Source organism: Nannospalax galili, unplaced genomic scaffold (assembly GCF_000622305.1).
Source record: "Nannospalax galili isolate Female #2095 unplaced genomic scaffold, S.galili_v1.0 scaffold805, whole genome shotgun sequence".
NCBI classification, from domain to species: Eukaryota; Metazoa; Chordata; class Mammalia; order Rodentia; family Spalacidae; genus Nannospalax; species Nannospalax galili.
In genome coordinates this window covers 1,880,390-1,899,978 of record NW_008353486.1, presented here as the reverse complement: position 1 = coordinate 1,899,978, position 19,589 = coordinate 1,880,390, and the positions used below count along the sequence as shown (strand labels likewise).

Here is a 19,589-nt window from a genome sequence, read left to right as displayed (position 1 = left end):
CTGCAGGGACTGCTTCCCTCTGGGCTTACTGTAGTGCATTCCTTGTTTCTAAAAAGCTATACTTGTCCCTCTCCTCGACCGGAGTATGTTCAATTTAATTTAAAGCACTCTCTTCAGCCTATGATTCTCATTCTCAAACACTATCAAAGGCTCCCTGTTGTCTTCTCCTACAAGCTAAAGTTCATCAGGAGGCACTGAGGGCTCTATAATCTGGACCCAATCAATCTCTTTCCCAAATACATCTCCTGGGTCTCCCTAATAAGACCCAGTCATGACTGAATAAATACAGAATGACTGACCACATAGTGCCTAGGAGCTATAGAAACTACAGATGGGTAAATCACTGGTCCTTTTAGGGTTATGCTTATAGATTCACGCTAATGTTAGTACCCCAATATTGGAAGCTAGTGATGAGTCATGTAGACATTAAGTGGGAATCTCAAGAAATGTGCTCCTGAGAACAGTCATCTCTGCAGGATCCCATTCTGGCTTCTGTGGAATTTGGGGACCCATAGCTAGTAGGGTTGCCTGAAGTTTCCGAGTCCAGCAGGAAGGGGTGCAGGCAGCTGGGCACAGACACACAATGTACCTTTTCTGCAGAGCTCCTTGCTTGGGCCTACGCCTGCTCCTGTGGATGGGACTCTGGAAGGCCCTGAAACTGTAGCCATTACTGACAGTCAGAATTTGGTATGCCAGTAATGAGCCATTAAGGAGCATTTCGGCAGAGACAAGCTTTTAAAGCAGCAGAATCCAAGCAGGGTTATTCCGAGTGCACCTTTGTGGGAAACAGTTGTTTTCAACTTGCCTGCTGAGGAGAGGTACATAACCTAACGGGACTAGGAGAACTTTCTAGAGTCATCTTCTCCTTCTCTGTGTTTACTTAGAGGTGTCCTGAATTATCCCCAAATCTTTTGGCAACTCCTTCACTTGTCAATCAGTTCTGATTTCAGAGGGGAGCTACATCTGCTGTTCAACTTGACTCACTACAGGTAATTCTCTTCATTTCATCCCTTTCAGCCAACTTCAAAAAGGCCTTTGTGTCTACAACATGTTTTCTAACTCAAGGCTGACACCACAGTGCGGCTGCGGCTTATCCTTAGGGTTCTTACCAGCACTGACCTCATTCTAAGAGGTAGACAAAAACACATAAGCAAACACATGTTTGGGCTAGTCTTGAAATAAAGCTTTTTAACAGCCAGGAATGCTTGACTGTTTCTAACTTGGAAACAGAGGAGTGGGCAGACGTCGGGGACACAGTGACAAGGCTTGTTTCATGTTAAATCTGTGGCTCATCTCCCACCAGCCATTAAACTTGGAAAGCACACAGGGACTGAAGGGGGAAGCCATGGCGGTACAAACTGTAGGTATGTCCTGTCAATCCACATGTCCATCCGTTTCCCCCACAGACATGAGTCACAGCTGGGGGTGGGGCTGAAAACCTGCTAGCACATGTGAGTTAGGAGTCCCAATAGCATCTTCAGTGTGAGAGGAAAGCACAGAGGTGTGCCCTATAACGAAAGATACCCCAAGCTCTGGGGCTTGTCATCTTCTGTTTCTTATCTTTGTTTTACTCAAAACAGTCTAAAGATTTACCCATGCTATAAAATGGGTTGTATATTATTCCATAGCACCCTCAACACTTTTTTTTACCTGATGTGCTGGTGACAGCAAGCTGCAACCTCAAGTACTGCTGGGATGAACATGGTCTGTGCAAGAGCTTCATGGGGTGAGGAGTGGGGCTGAGAAAGGGTCTCACTGTATGCCAGGCTGGGCTTGAACTCACAATGCTGTCCAGATGACCTGGAACTTTCCTCTTGCCTCAGCCTCCAGAGTGCTGAGATTACAGGTATGTGCCACCGCACCTGGCAGCCATTTTTTATTCATTTCTGTTAGCTTTACAGTTTTGCTTTTTACTTTCTTTTGGTGCTGAAGGATCAAACCTGGAGCCTCTACATGCATTCTACCACTGAGCTATTAATACACCCCACCCCACCATGTTCGGCTAATTATCTACAGTTCACCTCTGCATATTGTTGGGGACTCCTGCTGTTTTGGGTTGTAGTCTTTCCATGTCCGGATAGCCACATGTCCGCTCGGTGTGAATGGAGGGACTCCTCTTCTCAGCAGGGTGCCCCCCTACTCTCTTCCTGACTCATCTTTGAAGTAGCCGCCAGGTTTTTCCTGTGTGATAATCAGGCACTGTCTGACAGCCTGGCAGAAGCCCACCACCACATGTAAATGGGGCATCCTAGAAGCACCTATCAACTAAGGCTTTTGCCACTGCCCCACAGTATAAATATCCTGGTTTCCCCTAATTAATTGGAGCTGAATCACTAAGACCTGGAGCCGAGCTGAGTCACTGAATAAAGAAGCTGTACCACTGAGTCTGACTGAGCTGAGTTCTGTGTCTTACTGCCTCCGATCCAGTCTCTCCAGAGAGAGCTGTCTCTTCATAAACCACGACTCACGGAGACCCTGCTTTCGCCGTCCTGCACCTCCCCTCGTGACCCGGCAGCTGACGGATCTCGAACCCTGAGAGTGCACGGTAGATTGGGACGGAACCCGCCTGGGAGTGCAGCGATCAGTAGAGTCGCCAGCACCCAGTAGTCGCAGAGACCCACAGCAACGAGGTGCGGGACACGCGCGCACCCCAGCAACGCGGTGCGCCCGCCGCACCCCAGTGGCACGCAGGAGACCAGCGCCACGCCCAGCAGCTGGCGCTCCGAGTCCCTGCGACCCCATACATATGGTATAAGCTATCGATGCAACTTTGTATTTTTCCCATTTTCTATAAAACAAGACCTTTGTAATAGATTATTGTTTCCAAACCTTCCTGTGACCCTAGCTATAGACTTATATTCCCTTGCCCTTATCAGATGATTTTGCAGTCCATTTCACTATTGATGTTTGACTTGATCATAGAACTTGTTTGGCCAAGGGAATAATTGTAAAATGATGGGAGCAGAGACTTAAATACAAAGTGATCTGGCTAAAAGTTTTGAGTTTCTGCCATTGCCAGAATGAGACAAGTGGGGAAGGCTTGAACCTGACCTGTATCCTGGAGCCAAGCATGGCTAAATTGGACTAAGCATACCCATGTCATACAATGACTGTGGAGGTCAGAAGAGCACTGGACTCCCCTGAAACTGGGGTTATAGACAGTTGTTAACTGCCATATGGGTGCTGGGAATTGAACCAAGGTCCTCTGCAAGAGTAGCTGGTGCTCTTAACCACTCAGCCATCTCTCCAGTCCCCACTTACAGGTTCTTATAGGTAAATGGGTTTCTTTTCCTTCTTTTGTGTATAATATATGTATGTGCATGTTTGCATGCATGTAGGCACATGTGTATGCAGATGCACATGCATGTGTGCGTTCGTGGAGGCCAGAAATTAACTGCTGGTATTCTCTTCTATAGCTCTCCATTTTCTTATTGAGGCAGGGTCTCTGACCCTGGAGCTCACCAATTCAGCTAGTCTAGCGAGCCAGCTGTCCTGGGATCCTAACTCTGCCTATCCAGGGCTGAGATTACAGGTGTGCCACCATGCCCGCCTCCCTTTTTTTTTTACATGGTTACTGGGGATTCTAACTCCATTTCTTACACTTGCATGCAGCAAGTGCTTTATCCACTGAATCAGCTCCCAGGTATGTTTTTTCCTGAGTTTTCTATTTTATTCCACTCTTCTGTATGTCTGTTACTATAACAATTTTTTTCAGAGTCTCATGTGACCCAGACTTCCCTTGAACTTACTATGTAGCTGGGGCTGGTCATGAATGAAAGACAAACAACAACAACAAAATCAACAAGATCCCCAAAATAGGGACTAGAGAGGAAAAAAAAAGACAATAATTTTTAATCTATTCTTTGAGTGGCCTTGAACTGTTGATCCTTCTGCCTCTGCCTCCCAAGTGCTGAGATTATAGGCATATGCCACAACACCCAATTATTATTATATCTTAATAACTGAAAGGGCAAATCTCTGACATTATTTTTTTCCAGAAATAATGAGGTTAAGATGGACATGCCTGGGTTGGGCATGGTGGTACACGCCTTTAATCCCAGCACTCAGGAGGCAGAGGCAGGTGAATCTCTGTGAGGCCAGCCTGGTCTACATTAAATATATATATACATATATATATATATATATATGTATATATATATTTAAGAGAGAGAGAGAGAGAGAGAGAGAGAGAGAGAGAGAGAGAGAGACATTCCAGCACTCAAGAGGTAGAGGCAGGAAGATCTAGAGTTCAAGGCCAACACTGTCTGCATAGAGAGTACCAGGCAAGCCAGGGATTCATAGCAAGATCATGTCTCAAAAAACAAAACAAAGGGCCTGCAGAGATGGCTCAGAGAGAGGTTAAGAGCACTCACTGCTCTTGCAGAGGACCCACATGGCTGCTAACAACCATCTGTAACTCCAGTTTCAGGGGCTCCAACACCCTCTTCTGACATCTGTGGGCATTGCAGGACATGCATGTAGGCAATACATTCAGACAGACACATAAAATATAGTAAAAAATAAAATATTTTGGGGGCTGGAGAGATAGCTCAGCAGTTAAGAACACTGGTTGTTCTTGCAGAAGACCTGGGTTCGAATCCTATCACCCACATGGCAGCTAACAACTGTCCATAACTTCAGTCCCAGGGGATCTGACAGCCTCTTCTGACCTCTGAGGGCACTGCACAACCCAGGTGCACTTATCTACTTTCAGGCAATACACACACATACATATAAAATAAAAATAATGAACAAAATATTAAAAAATAAGTAAAATATTTTAAGCTGGGCGTGGTGGTGCACACCTTTAATCCCAGCATTCGGGAGGCAGAGGCAGGCAGATCTCTGTCAGTTCGAGGCCAACCTGGTCTACATAATGAGTTCCAGGCCAGCTGGGGCTACAGGGAGACCCTGTCTCCAAAAGACCAAAAAATAAAAAAGTAAAAATAAAAATAAATAAGAATAAAATTAAATATTTTTAAAAACAAAACAATAAAGCAGCCTAGGCCAGCTGGGTGTGGTGGTGCATGTCTATAATCTCAGCACTTGAGAGGATGTCTGAAGGATCTCAAGTTTGACGTGAGCCTGTGCTACTACGTATGTAGTGAGACTGTCTCAAAAAGTGACCAGTTTATAATGCAATTTATTCTCCCATACACATTTTAGAATAAGTATAAATTCCTCAAATGTTGCTATAGTTTTATTTGCATTGAATAAATTCATGAATAAATTTAGAGATCACTGCTATCTTAATAATGCTTCATCATTCACCCATGTGCTGGATAGCTTTAGTGTCAACTTGACGCACCTGGGTTGAGGGAGCCTCAATTGGGGAATTTCCTTCATTGGACTGGCCTGTGGCCATGTCCATGGGGCACTTTCTTGATTGTTGAGTGATGTGGGAGGGCCCAGCCCACTGTGGGTGGTGCCACCCCTGGGCAGGTGGACCTGTGTTGCATAAGAAAGCGGGCTGAGCAGGGGCCAGGGAACAAGCTAGTAAGCAGCGTTCCTCCATGGCCTGTGTTCCAGCTCCTGCTTCCAGGTTCCTGCCCTGGGTTCCTACCTTGGGCTCCCTGATGAACTGTGACCTGGGAGATATAAGCTGAATAAACCCTTTCCTTCCCAAGTTGGTATTGGTCAGAGTATTTTGTCACAGCAATGAAGAACAAACTAGGACAACCCATAAACATTATTATAACTCAGGAATGTGAGGAAATTCCTGAAAATTAGATTCACAAGGCCCTTCCTTCCCCAAGGTTATAAAAGCCCTAAAGACTACTTAGGACTCTCTGACCTATCAAGCTGCCTGAAAATCATGCAGAGAGCGCCAGGTTTTCAGTGTTTGTGAGTTGCCCCAATATTGGGATGGGCTTTCGGGGGTGCCCTGAGTGATCCATGTTCCTGTAAGCACCCTTACTCATACATTTGTTTCAGTTTTTTTAATTAAGCTTTTTAAATTTCATACATTTCCCACTCAAATCCAAACCCCCTCCCCCATCCATGTCTTTCCCATTCCCCCACCAAACCTATGGACTCTGCCATAAATGCTGAGTCCTATTCATTCAGGTGTTTGCACCCAAATGTCCTTCAGTGTAACTGCGTCCACTGGCATCTAGTCAGCCCATCCAGTGGTTGGATGTAAGTCATACTCTCCCTCACCCAACTCTCCCTCACCCAGCAGCAAGCAGTCTCAAATAGTTCTCAATCTAGTGCTGGCCCACCATGTACTTTGCACCTCCCCTTTAGACTTACTTTTCTAAGTACCTCCAATAAACTCACTGGTTCTGAACTTTGGTGGTACTGTCTCTTTGGTTTATCAGGAGGAGATGTTTGCTCATATTTCTCCAAGAATAGTGCCACAACACTCCTCACTCAGACACTTGCACAGGAAATACAGAGGAGATCACAAGGAGAAATAGATGTGAAAGGAAGAGGAAGAGGAAGACAGGGGTTTCTGGCCAAATATTCTAGCACTTTAGTACTTTTTTCAAGTTACCTGAGCTAACTGCTTAAAAAGCAATGTCCAGGTATACTCTACAGAACTGATAGCAGACCCAGGAATCTAGCTGGCCTTACACAACACTTCCAGAAATACTGGACAGAATTAGAAAGTGACACATGGTGAGGACTGGAGGCAAGCCACAAGTTCTACCACAAGATGGTAAGCCTGGGTATCTGGAGATCTTTTGAGAGACACTAGACATCATGATATATTAAACAACCAGTTATATTCACGTAGCTATAAAATGACCTCATAGAATAAAAGGCTTTCTAAAATACATCATCAGCATATTCTTACCTGTGGTACAGTAACCCACATTAGAAATATAGCTGTTTGAGCCGGGCGTGGTGGCACACACCTTTAATCCCAGCACTCAGGAGGCAGAGGCAGAGGCAGGCAGAGCTCTACATAGTGAGTTCCAAGACAGCTGGGGCTACAGGGAGACCCTGTCTCAAAAAGACCAAAAAAAAGCTGTTTTTGCCTCATGAAAGATCTAGTTGATTTGCCTTTTCATAAGGTGAGCTAGTTAAGGGAACATTGTTCACTTTCTATGAATCATCATGCCTAGGGGGAGAATACCAGCTCCCCTTCCCTGCAGAACTCTCAAGTTTCAACACATTTAGGGGCAAGGTGTGTGCTACAAGAAGTCTGTGTCACAGATCATTTTCATTAGCAGATTTGGTACTACAGAAAGAAACTGTGGATCAGGGCTGTGGCACAACTAAGCTGAGGAAGTATCTTTATTCTGGAGTGACCATAATCAAGGAAAGCCCAATGGGATTAGAGTAAAGCTTTACCTTCACTTAACATCTTTTCTGATTTCCAGACCACTGTGGGTTTCCTCTGGGGGAAAAAAGATCTTTACTTCAAGGCCCTACATCAAGTGGTACAGTGCATACATGCAAGGCAAAACACTTATATGCATAATGTAAATTTTCTAATAATCATAATGACTGGTCGAGAAAACTATATTGGTGCAGTAGTGACACTTTTATTTTGGGAGTAATCAATAGCTATCTAATTGGACTCAAAGCCTGCTCAATGGGAACTCATGTGTGGTACTGTAAACACAGCCAAATACACATGGCTAGAGAGGTCATAGATCTTAGAGAAAACCCTACATCTGTCATATCCCTAGATAAAGATAATTTTTTACTGTATGCTAAATATTGGTTCTTATATTTATAGACTAGTATACCTGTCACCACTCATTAAAGAAACTTCTTTTTGCAATAGATGGAGACTATTACAAAGTTTCACAACTGGTCACGTAGAGAATAAGTATCTGTGAGGTGCCCAGCCCTAAGTGACACATTTATAATGCAACCTCTACACCTAAGGCTCATGGAACATAGTGGAACAGAGGGTAGAGAGAATGTATTAGTATACATCTCTCAACTGTCACCAGTAAAGCTTCCTCATGCAACAGATGGTGATTAACATAGAAGGCCACAACTGGTCAAAGTGGAAAGAATAAGAGACTGCAGAGTGCATGTCCCTGGATAGGACTCCTATATTAACCTCTGCGACCCAGGGATCAGGGACCATTGTTGAAGGGAGGTGGGGTAGATCTTGACCACAAGGAAACAGTCTTCCAGGTTTCTAGAAACTTGCTTATATGAACTTACAGAAATGCTGACAGCATGCACAAGACTCATGCAAATTCAGACAAAAGCCCAGTACAGAACTGGGAGGAAGGCCCCAACATTAGCTAAGGGAACTACTGACAGGTGACACTGCTGGGTGAAGGACTGTTGAACTTCTCTCTGTAGTCCCAGCTGTCCTGGAACTCGATATGTAGACCAGGCTGGCCTCAAACTCACAAAGATCTGCCTGCCTCTGCCTCCCAAGTGCTGGAATTAAAGGCCTGTGCCACCACACCCTGCAAAGTTGGTCTTCTTTAGGGGAGTGATACTTGATAGGCTGAATATGCTCCAGTGGATGAACTCGCACTGAGACACCTTAACATATATGACAGAATGCATGAAATCTGGTGGGTGGTCTATGGGGGGGGTGAGAATAGGAGAGCAGATCCAAATGTGATTAAGATGTATGAAATGCACAAAGATTCAGTAAAATATATTGAAATAACTAATTTAAAAATGGATGTTGGGTGTTTGAAGTACAGTTGAATAGCCACACACTATGATTTGCCTTCCTGTGATTTTTTTTGGGGGGGGGGTGGTCAGGAAGCAATTAAACCTCAGGAATGCACCTCCTGCCTGGTGTGGTGACTCATGCCTACAATGTCATCACCTGGGCTACACTACAAGTCCCAGGCTAGCCAGGGCTACACAGCAAGACCCTGGCTCCAGGACAACTAAAAAATGGAACAGGTCACACTTTGCGAAGGAAGGAGTGTTCACTTTGGGGGCTTCTGCACTCATGTTTATTGGTGACAGCAATTATTTCCAAGTACAATAGCATGCTAAGGGTTAAGCTCTGTGAAGCGATTACTGGACAGTAGCCAAGATCCGAGAAACACCATAGCTCCTGGGAGTAAGCACTGAACTAGGTGCACCAGAGCACTGCCTTTAGTGTTCAAGGTGAGGAAGTGGGAGGGAGGACCGGAGGGGTGTTGGGGGAAAGTAAGATACACATCCACACGTCCTGAAAGCCCGAGCACACGTTTCATGCCAGCTGAAGAAGCGCCTTTTCCAGAAGCCCAGAAAGAAACGGTGCACCGGGAGCTGTTTCAACCTGTCCGCACCCTCGCAGTCAGGGTCCACGGGGAAGCGCGGCCGCCACACCTCGCCTCCCCGTCCTGGCTCCTCCTTTCCCCTCTTGTCCCCGGGCTGCCGTCGGAGCGAGCAATGCGCGGACGAGGGCCAAGTTCTGACGGGCTTCGCTACGGACCTGGAGGCCCCCAGACCGGTCTGCGGTAGAGTGGCGGCGGTAGCGCCAGGTACCGGCGGGGACAGCAGTCCGTGGGCTGCGCAAGGAGCCTGACGCCGCAGCCACGCCAGCGCCCCGCCCGGCGGCCGGCCTCACACGGTTATCTGCGTGACCGACCCGAGCCGGGAGGGCGGGAGCTCGGGAGGGAGGAGGGAAGACTGCTCGGGCCCGCCCACTCCCCGCCTGGCTGGCCGCCACCACCCTCTCTCTTCATTGGCCACAGGCCGACGTCCATCACCCACAGGCGGCGCTGGGATTGGCGGAGGGTGCACTTCTGGAGCAAGGCGTGCAGAGTAACTTCGGCGGCCGCCCGCGGCTGGTCTTCGCCTCCCCTCGGCTCCACGTCCACCCACCTCTCCCCGCCCCCACCGCTTCCCCCGCCGGACGCGAGGCAGTGTCCTTAGAAGACTCATTGGGCCTGGGGCGAAACCAGCCGCCTAGCGAGCCACGTCTTCATTGGCTGGTGCTCACGCCCGTCGGGGCGGCGAGCCCTGCCATTGGCCAGCCTCGCTGCGTCCCGCCCCGCCGCCTCGCCTCCGTCACCGCCTTCCCTCGCGGCTTCCCTGTCCAGCTGGGCGGGGACTGCCGTACGACTCTGTAAAGTCTGTGAGTCACTGCACAACCCATCAATCCAATTAAATGTCTTGAGCGAGCCGAGCAGGCGGTGCTGCCCGCCGCCGGCCGCCTCTGCTCGCAGCGCCCCTCCATCCATGGCAGGCGGGCCGCGCTGCCCCCGGTGCACGCTCCCGTTCGGCCGCCGCAACTTGCAGTCCGCCGGCCAGTGCTCCGGGGCCGCCGAGGCATGGGCTAGCCCCCGAGCCGCCTAGCCCCGCGTCCGCTGCAGCCCCCAAGCGGTCTCGCCCCGTTAGTCCGCGTCGCCCTCGCTGCACCCGGTGCTTCCCTCAGCGGGGCAGGGTCGGAGGGTCGGCGGGCTGCTCCTGAAGAGGCGCTCGCTCCCCCTCGGGCCGTGCCTCGGTTTCCCCGCTCCTCTGCGCCCTTCCACCGCCGTGGGACTCCCCGTCGTGCACCGACCGACGCTCCCCGCCCACGGTCCAGACTCCCCGACCTGCCTCGGAGCTGGACCCGGCGCCGACTTCGCGGAAGGTGAGGACGGTGTTGGGGTGGGGTCTGCAGAAAATGTGGCTGCCAGGCCACTTTGGGGGAGGGCAGGGGTCAGCTTGTGGCTGGAGGCTCCCGGTCCCGCGTGGATTTGAGGTGGTGACTCCCCGCCCCCCCCACCTCCGCCCTCGACGCCTTCCTTATTCTTCTGTCTTGCTGTATTTCTAGATATTGCTAGACTTCCACAGCTTATAAAATAATTGATGATGGCATGCTTTCTGTCTTTCGGATGCCGAAGTGAGCAGTAATAGCGATGTGATCTGATGGGCTGTATGCCCTGCAGAAAGTGTCAGATGCCTAATTGGGAATATTTTCCTCTAAATCAAAGTTAACTTTTATTCCGTAAAGGCAAAGCAAAAAGATATTTTTAATTTGAATGCATGATGACAGAGGAAGAGAAGACTGGTTGCCTAGTGCTTTTATTTTAGAATAATTTGTTGGCTTCTTTCCGAAGAAGATGAGTTCCGTATTAAAGGTTCCGAAGTCTGGACCTGTTGGAAAGCAAGGTGAGCTGGGAATCAGCTTGACATTGCTTCAGTTCCCGCCTGCTCCAGGGAGGAATGGCAACACAGAATTTTGTTAGTCCTTGGTCCCTGGACTCAGTGCAGTGCTGTATGGGTAGAAAAGGATGTGGGTTTTGTTTCTTTTGGTACACCTTTTGTGACTTGATTACCCTTGAAACAGTGCCATCCTACAGAATTTTATCAGTTTTAAATTTTGCTTCTCAGTCTTCAGTGGCTCAAAACTACACATACTGTGTGCTCATGACAGTCTTACCTTATGAATCTTTAATATTTTGTTGAGGTAAAAGAAAGAATTATGAGAAATGGTTAATCTGAATTGGCTTCTGAGGTCACTGTGTAGAATTCAGCAGTATTAAGTTGGAGTGACTCTCTTTAAGTGGAGTTCTGTGCTAGTTGTCCACAAGATTTAGATTAGGCCAAGCCAAACATGTTAAACTGTTCAAGTGCAGGAAAGGCCTCTTAGTTCATTCCCTACTTCTCTTTTAGACTAACCAGAATAAGTTGTTACTAAATTTAATTTTAAAGAATAGACTATTCCTGTGCTGAAATCTGCCAAGTTGCTACAGAAAGATTTCTTTTTAGAGCCTTGTGTGGTACAGGGTGGTGCAGCCTTTAATCCCAGCTCCTGCAAGACAGAGGCAGGCCAGTAGCCATGCGGTCCAGGCCAGCTACACGGTCCCAAAGAAAAAAGAAATTTTATATATTTATTATTTTTAATTTTTGGGGGGTCTTTTTGAGACAGGGTTTCCCTGTAGCCCCAGCTGGCCTAGAACTCACAGAGATTGGCCTTGAACTCACAGAGATCTGCCTGTTTCTACCTAAGAAATTTTAAGAGCAGAAATGTGTTTATGATCAATCCAAAGTGGTGAAGTTGAAAAGTAACTTTCACGTAAATGCTGTTTTAAAGAAATGCTCATCTCCAGCCCCCAACCCTTTCAGTGTGTTTCAGGAAAACTTATATGAAGTCTTTTTCATTTGTTTAATTCACCATGTGACTTTTTTCATGAGGATGAGGTCTAACTTTTGAAAGAGGCCTTGTAGCACTGGAGACCCTGCTTACCTGAATTTGAATCTTGCCACTGTCCTGACATGGACAGTGTCCTTGCCACAGAGCCCTCAATGGCTCTGTGACCTTGGGCAAATTTTTAAACTGGCCTGTGGTGGTTTTCTCCAGTAAACAGGAGGGAAGACTCCTCCTCAGAAGGTTTTTGCAGGGATTGATCAGAGTGCTTGTCACTGAGTCAGCAGTGCTAGCTGCCCCTCTCGTTCCCATTCTCATAGGGTGCCTAGTGTGGGTGTTAAGAGTGAAGCCCTGGGGTCTGGGGAGATGGCTCTGATGGCTTCATAACCCAAGCACCCATAGAAATGTGGCAGCCTGCCTATAATTCTTGCACTGGGGAGGTGGAGACAGAGAACTCCAGAGGCAAACTAGCTAGACTAACCAAATGGGTAAGTTCTGGGTTCAAGTGAGAGACCTTGTCTCAAAACAAGATGGAGAGAGATGGAGGAAGACACCAGACGTTGATCTCTGACCTCCACACTCATGTGCACACAAACATACATGTGCACCTGCACCCACATATGAACATACATACACAAATGCACTCACACCACACAACACACACACATGCCAAAAAGAAAAGAGACTAGGCTGCCAGCACTCATCAGTAGCCCACCTGCTTGGGATCCTGAAGCAGGGGATCACCTGAGCCCAGGAGTTCCAGACCAGCTTGGACAACATGGTGAGTCTCTGTCTCAAAAAAACAAAAAGTCTCAGTATTTCCTCTTGCCATCTCTGTGCCATCAGCCAAGTTAACCTTAGATGCCTCATCTATAAAATGAGAATGACAGTAGTACCTACTTCGTGGGGCTGTGATGAGGACAAGAATGAGTTAAAGCAGGTGAAGATTTTGAATAGCATTTGGTACTTCTTTCTAAATTTAGCTCTGTTTATGTTCCTTGTATACAAGTGACTTACTGTTTTGTGTGTGTGTGTGTGTGTGTGTGTGTGTGTGTGTATTTTTTTTACTTACTGCACTAGGGATCAAACCCAGGACCTCGCATATGTTAAGGCAAGTACTCTACCACTGATCTGCATCCCTACCTAGCAGTATTTGCTGTTGAACTAGAGTTTATATGAAAGTTGAAAAAAATCAGTTATCTGGTGGCATGCACCTGTAACCCCAGAACTCCAGAGGCAGAGGTAGGAGGGACATTGCAAGTCTGAGGCCATCCTGATCTACATAGCAAGTTCCAGGCTCACCAGGACTATGTCATGAGACCATCTCAAAACCCCTCCGAAAGGACTCACATTTAAAAACCTGGGTCTGGTGATGTGTGCTTGTAATCCCAGCATTGCAGAGGCAGTGACAGATGGAGGATCACTGGCTGGCCAGCCAGTCTTGCCTACATGGCTAGTTCTAGGTCTGTTTCAAAAACAAAGTGGGTGATGCCTGAGGAATGTTTCTTGAAATTGACCTCTGGCTTGCACATAAACACGCAACATGTGTATACACATACATGTACCTGCACACAGGAACGTGCACTGGTGCATAGGAACATGTGAATACATAAAACACATACATGGGGGTTGGAGAGATTGCTCAGGAGTTAAGAGCACTGGCTGCTTTTGCAGAGGACCTAGGTTCGAATCCCTGCACCCACAGGCAGCTAACAACGGTCTGTAACTCCAGTTCCAGGGGCTCTGACAACTTCTTTTGACCTCCAAGGACACTGCATGACTCGGGTGCATTTACACATACGCAGGCAATACTCTCATACACATAAAATAATAAATAAAATACTTTAAAAAATAAAACACACACACACACACACACACACACACACACACACACACTCTCCAAAAAAAGAAACAGAGAAAAGGAATTCAGTTATTGGGCACTGCATGTTGGAGCAAACCTGTAACCCCAGCATTCAGAAAGCTGAGGCAGAATGATCAGGAATTAAAGGCTAGCTTGGGCTACACAGTGAGACACTGTTTAAGAGGGAGGGGGGAGAAAGGAAAAAACTTAGGTATCAGATCAGTTGACTTTACCATTCTTTGACTTTTTTGTTTTGTTTTTTTTTAGATTAGGTTGCACCCTGTAGTCCAGGCTAGCTCTAAACTTGTGCAGAGAGAGCCTCCTGCCTCAGCCTCTTGAGAGCTGGGATTTCAGGCAAGAGCCACAGTGCCTGGCTTTCTTCCATTTAAATTTGCATAGTAAAATGCACCCACCTCCAATAAAATCATTACAGCAATCACACGGTTGTTGTCTGTGGTTTTCTCCTCTGCTTATACAGAAAGCTCTTTGAAAGGTAACAATAGTGTTTCATTTGTGAATTAATTGCTGGTCCCTAGCAAAGTTTCTGGTATATAAAGAAGTGAATAATGCTTGTGAAATTAATTAAACAGTGCTTTCTTCTTGAATTGTTTGAGTAGCTGAATGAACATTATAAGTATTAGTGTGGAGAACACTGTTACCTGTATTGTTGAATTGAATTTTCACTTTCTTATTTTTGTAATTAGAGAATAAATCAGACTTATAATATAATTTTTATTAACAAATTTTCATTTTGAAGATTAAATTGAAAATAATCTGAAAAGCATGTTACCTGCCATGTCCAGGTTTTAATCCTAAGACCTTCTGACATCTCAAATGGTGACATGATATGATTCAGAGTTAAGAAGAGAATTTAACAGCCCAGCACTGTCAAGTGAAAAGATCAGACCAAAGCTTTACTTCTTTCCTTGTTTAAGAGCAAATCTTTCTCTTGAATAGTCTTAATAATAATTAGCTGCTGAAGTAGCCACAGTAATAATGTGGTAGGAGTCAAAATGGAGGTATATGTAATTAGTAAATAAAACACTTAAACTTTCCCACACTGTTTATAGGTATCACAGAATCAGGAAATAACATTTTTTAAAAATAAGCAAAATTGATGGGACCTATTCCCTACTTCATTTATAGAACCATTTTGTTTTACTTGTCAATAAAACATACTTTAATTGCTGTACCCTCTGGTTATAAAATGCATGAATTAAAATTTAAAAAGTATCAGAAGGGTTACCAAGTTTTATAACATGGTTAAAACTTTTCAAATACATGAGTTATCTATTGGAGCTGGGTAATTCTGTGTATATAATCCTCTAATCAAATTATGTTACACAATTTAGTTGAGTATATTACTTTGTCATTGGCTAAAATATTCAAATTTTAGAAAACTTGTCGTCGTGCGTGTATGTTGTCGTGTCTGTGTCATCAGGTCGTGTTCCCCCCTGCCCCCTCGTTTAAAGCTAGAGTCAGAGTCTCCTTGTGTAGTCCAGGCTGCCCTGGAACTTGTGATTCCCCTACTTCAGCCTTCTGAGTGCCTGGATTAAAGATGTGTACCCCAGCACCCAGCTGTTCATATATACTTTCTTAGTTTTTTGTTTTTTGAGACAGGGTTTCATAGCCCTGGCTGGCTTGTAGTTAAAACTCACTGTGTAGTCCAGGCTGGTTTAGAACTCTGGGCAGTCTTCCTGCCTTAGCCTCCTGACTCCTGAGTGCTGGGATTGCAGCTATGAGCTCTCACACCCAGTTTGTTTATGTATGTTTAAAGCAGTTAATCTAAAACAAAACTTTAAAGAGAATTTAGAGGTGCTGATCAGTTAGAGTCCCTGGGACCCACATGATGGAAGGAGAGGAATGACTTCTGAAGGTTGTCCTTTGACCTCCATTTGTGTATGTGCACATACACAGATAATACACACACAATAAATATAATAAAATTTAGGAAAAAATAATTTATAGGCACTTTGAAACAATATGTTATGTGTGGTTTGATAATTGGAAGGTCTTATATTTCTACTGGACACATTTTAGCATGATAGTTTTTGTAGTGTTTTCCCTCCCTCTTTCCCTCCCTCCTGTCCTTCCCTCTTTTCTTTTTGGTGTTTTGAGTCAGGGCCTTACTATACTACATAGCTCTAGCTGGCTTGGTTCTCTGTGTAGCTCATGCCTACCTTGAACTCATGGCAATCCTCCTGTCTCAGCCTCCAAAGTGCTGTGATTATAGCCATGCCATATATATTATTTATTATTTTAATGTTATTTATTATTTTTTATTTTATGTGTATAAGTATATTGCCTGTATGTGTGTAAGTGCACACATGTCATACAATGCCTGTGGAGGTCAGAAGAAGGCTTCGGAATCTCTGGAACTCGAGTTACAGACGGTTGTTAACCACCATGTGGGTACTAGGAATTGAACCCAGGTCCTCTGCAAGAGCAGTAGGTACTCTTAACTGCTGAGCTATCTCTCCAGCCCTGGAAGTATATTTTGTAAGAAAGAAGTATAGAACTGGTTTGATCCCCAATACTAACCCCCCTACACACACGCACACACTAAAAATGAAAAGATAAAAAAGACTGAGTATAGAGCCAAGCTTAAGACTGCCTCAGAATAAATAAACACATATAAATAAAAGAGTAAATAGTCAAAGAGAAAAGTTCATCCTGTTACTTACTTTTGAATTTCAAAAGGAATACTTGACCCCTTTATTCTCGTTAATGCTGTTCTTTTCCGTGCCGTAGAATGTGCACATTTTAAAATATAGTGGCTTGAAAGACTTGATTTATCCCCATTTTTATTTATAGAAATGAATGAAGGGATATGCAGAAAGGCTAGATTCTAAAGACCCCACCCCTTTCATTCTAAAAGTGAAGTAGGAGTTTGTATTAATATTGTCTCTTGTTGTCATTTTTGTTTATTGGAGGCAGGGCCTTGTGTAGCCTACATTGACCTTGAACTCCCTCCTGCTCCCATGAGCTAGGTTTATAGGGGTGCACCATCATACCAATATTTAGGAGCTTTTTTTCCTGGAACTCACTATGTAGACCAGGCTGGCCTTGAACTCACAGAGATCCGCCTGCCTCTGCCTCCCGAGTGCTGGGATTAAAGGCGTGCACCACCACACCCGGCTATTTAGGAGTCTTTTAAAATTAAAAGTTAGCTGGACACACTGGCACATGTGTTCAAGGCCAGTGTGGCCACTACAGGCTACATGAGACCATGTCTCAAAAAAATATATGTGTGTGTGTGTGTGTGTGTGTATTAAAGACTTAGAGTTAGCACATTATGTAAATTTGTCTGAATTCAGCTTTACTTTTCTCTAATTATTAACAGTTATCACAACTGTATGATATTATTCACTTTTTTAATGAAATGAAATTTCAGTGGGCTCAGAATAGAATAGGACCTATTAAAACAAGTGAAGCATACAAAGAAATATTGATTCTATTCTATCCAGTATTAAGCATAGTGAGTATCAGTCCCTAAAACATGAATTTTCTAAGTAGAAAACATCTTTTTCTGGGTGCTGGGCTTGAACTCTGGACATTTGTATGGTAAACTCAATTTTACTAGTGAGTTATGATCCCCAACCCCTAGGAAACAACTTTAAAAAAAAATACATTACTTTTGTTTAACAACCAACCAACTGGAAGAGCCATTTGATTTTTTCTGTTTTTTAATTTAAAATCCACATTGATACCTTAGTATGTTTCATGTGGTGAATGTTTACTTTTAACATACTAAATAAAATAAAGCATCCCACTGATTATTAAGTTTTTACATTTTGCACAGCCTTCTTCCCTTTGATGTAACATTGTTTTCAATTTTTAAAATATTTCCATGTGAGCTTGTATGTATATGTATGCGTGTGTGCATGTGTGTGACAACTTATTTTTTGCTCGATCTTCTAAGAATCATTGTGATTTTTTTCCCCCCTTGATCATGGTAGTTTTTTGGTTTTGTTTTTGTTTTTCCCTTTAGTTCTCTGTGCACTTCTGTTTCAAGTATGGAGTTGAGGCTTTCATTTATTTTAGTCTGTTTATTTGACCAATAGAAAAGTTTTTTATGTAGGAAAGTTTTCTTTGTCTTTTACAGAAAGATGTGAGCTCTTTGATCATCTTATCTGTACACGATCCAAGGAGCCACTTTATAAACCCAGGACCATGTTTAGACTATATGAGGTGGTGACAAGGAAAATTTGTAACATCTTTATTATTTACTGATTTGTCTGTTACTCTGTTTTATGGTGGGAAGCCCACTGCATTTTTTTCTGTAGACTTTCCTATTAAGTGTCTCACACATCAGGCTTTGTTTTGGTCTAGGCCACATGCCTGGGGAGTGAGGAAACTTTGTTTACTGTGTGTGTGGTGACCGTCCCCACCTGACTGTTGTGAGTGGTTCTCCTGAGTCCTGGAGGAGCAGCTCCTTTTGTTTTTTTTTTGACCACCTCCTAACATCCAACTGGGACTTCAGATGCTGTCTGCTGTCCGCTGTGAAGTTTTCCAGGCTCGCCATTGTTGCATGATTCATGTCCCTGCTGAAGTCACATCAACTTTATTGTCTTGAATGACTTTAACTCAAATGAAACGTCCCCTTTGGGGTAACTTTTGTTTGGATTTTAAGAGTTCTTTTACCTAGAAAGTCAGAGTATAACAGTGAAATCTTCTTCCTTTTTTGCGAGGCTGAGAATCACAAAGCGAATCAGGCCTTATACATACTAGGCAGATGCTCCACAGCCAGACTATACCTCCAGACCCAAATACTTGTTTTCAAATAAGATTTACACAAAACTCTTGTGAGTAAAAGTGGTCCAAAAGGCCAAAATCTTTGACTTGGAGTGATTCTTTTCTAGTTTCTCAAACTTTTGACATTACTCAAGTAGGAAGCCTTTAAGTTCCATTAAATAAAATGAATCAGTCTTTCTTTTGAGACAGGGCCACATCATGGTGCCTGAGCTGGCCTTGAACGTACTGGGTGACTTGACTCCTGATCCTATGTGTCAGCCTTCTGAGTGAGTGATGGGGTTGCTGGTGTGCACGACCAAGTCAGGATGTGTCTTCCTTTTGATTTAGAAAACAATCTGTTGTTACTTCTTATATAAATAATGCAAATATAGAATTAGATAAGCTGTATTTTGGAGTTGGTTATAAATAAGAAATTTTTTAGAAATTTTACTCCATAAAATCTGTTCCTCAGGGATGAAGCATAGCTTTGTGCACACCTGCACCCAGTCAGTCATTCATTCACCTCATTGAGCCAGTATTTATTGAGTCCTTACTCTGGGCAAGCTAGGCACATGTGATACAGCAGTGAAGGGAAGAAAGGAATATTCCTGCTCTGTGGAAGTTACAGACCAAACTATCGTAGTGTATACAGAACTTGTTACCTATTGTTTTAGACTAACTGGAATTAAACATTGAACAATAATGATACGATAACAGGAAAGATTTGTGTGGATTGTATGCTCTTTGACTTTGTGTTAAAGGGAATCCTAAATCTTAATCCAAAATTCCATTTGAGTGAATAACTTTTTTAAAAATTTTATTTATTTATTTTTATTTTATGTGTATGGGTGTGTTGCCTGCGTGTAGGTAAGTGCACCAGTGTTGTGCAATGCCCGCGGAGGTCAGAAGAGGCTGTCGGATTCCCCTGGGACTGGTGTTAAGGACAGTTGTTAGCTGCCATGTGGGTGCTGGGATTCGAACCCAGGTCTTCTG

The 19,589-nt window shown here is 44.6% G+C and overlaps 1 protein-coding gene across 2 annotated transcripts in view; it reads left to right on the top strand.

Annotated features, from left to right (window-relative positions):
- Window positions 1-10,272: 10,272 nt before the first annotated feature.
- Sertad2 (SERTA domain containing 2) overlaps window positions 10,273-19,589 on the top strand; it is a 116,587-nt gene continuing 107,270 nt past the window's right edge. The window contains exon 1 of one of the 2 annotated variants that reach the window (XM_017802598.2): window positions 10,273-10,501. The gene's annotated coding sequence lies outside the window, so the exon portion shown is untranslated. The remainder of the gene's footprint in view (window positions 10,502-19,589) is intronic. The other variant, XM_029554810.1, reaches the window with a different exon arrangement.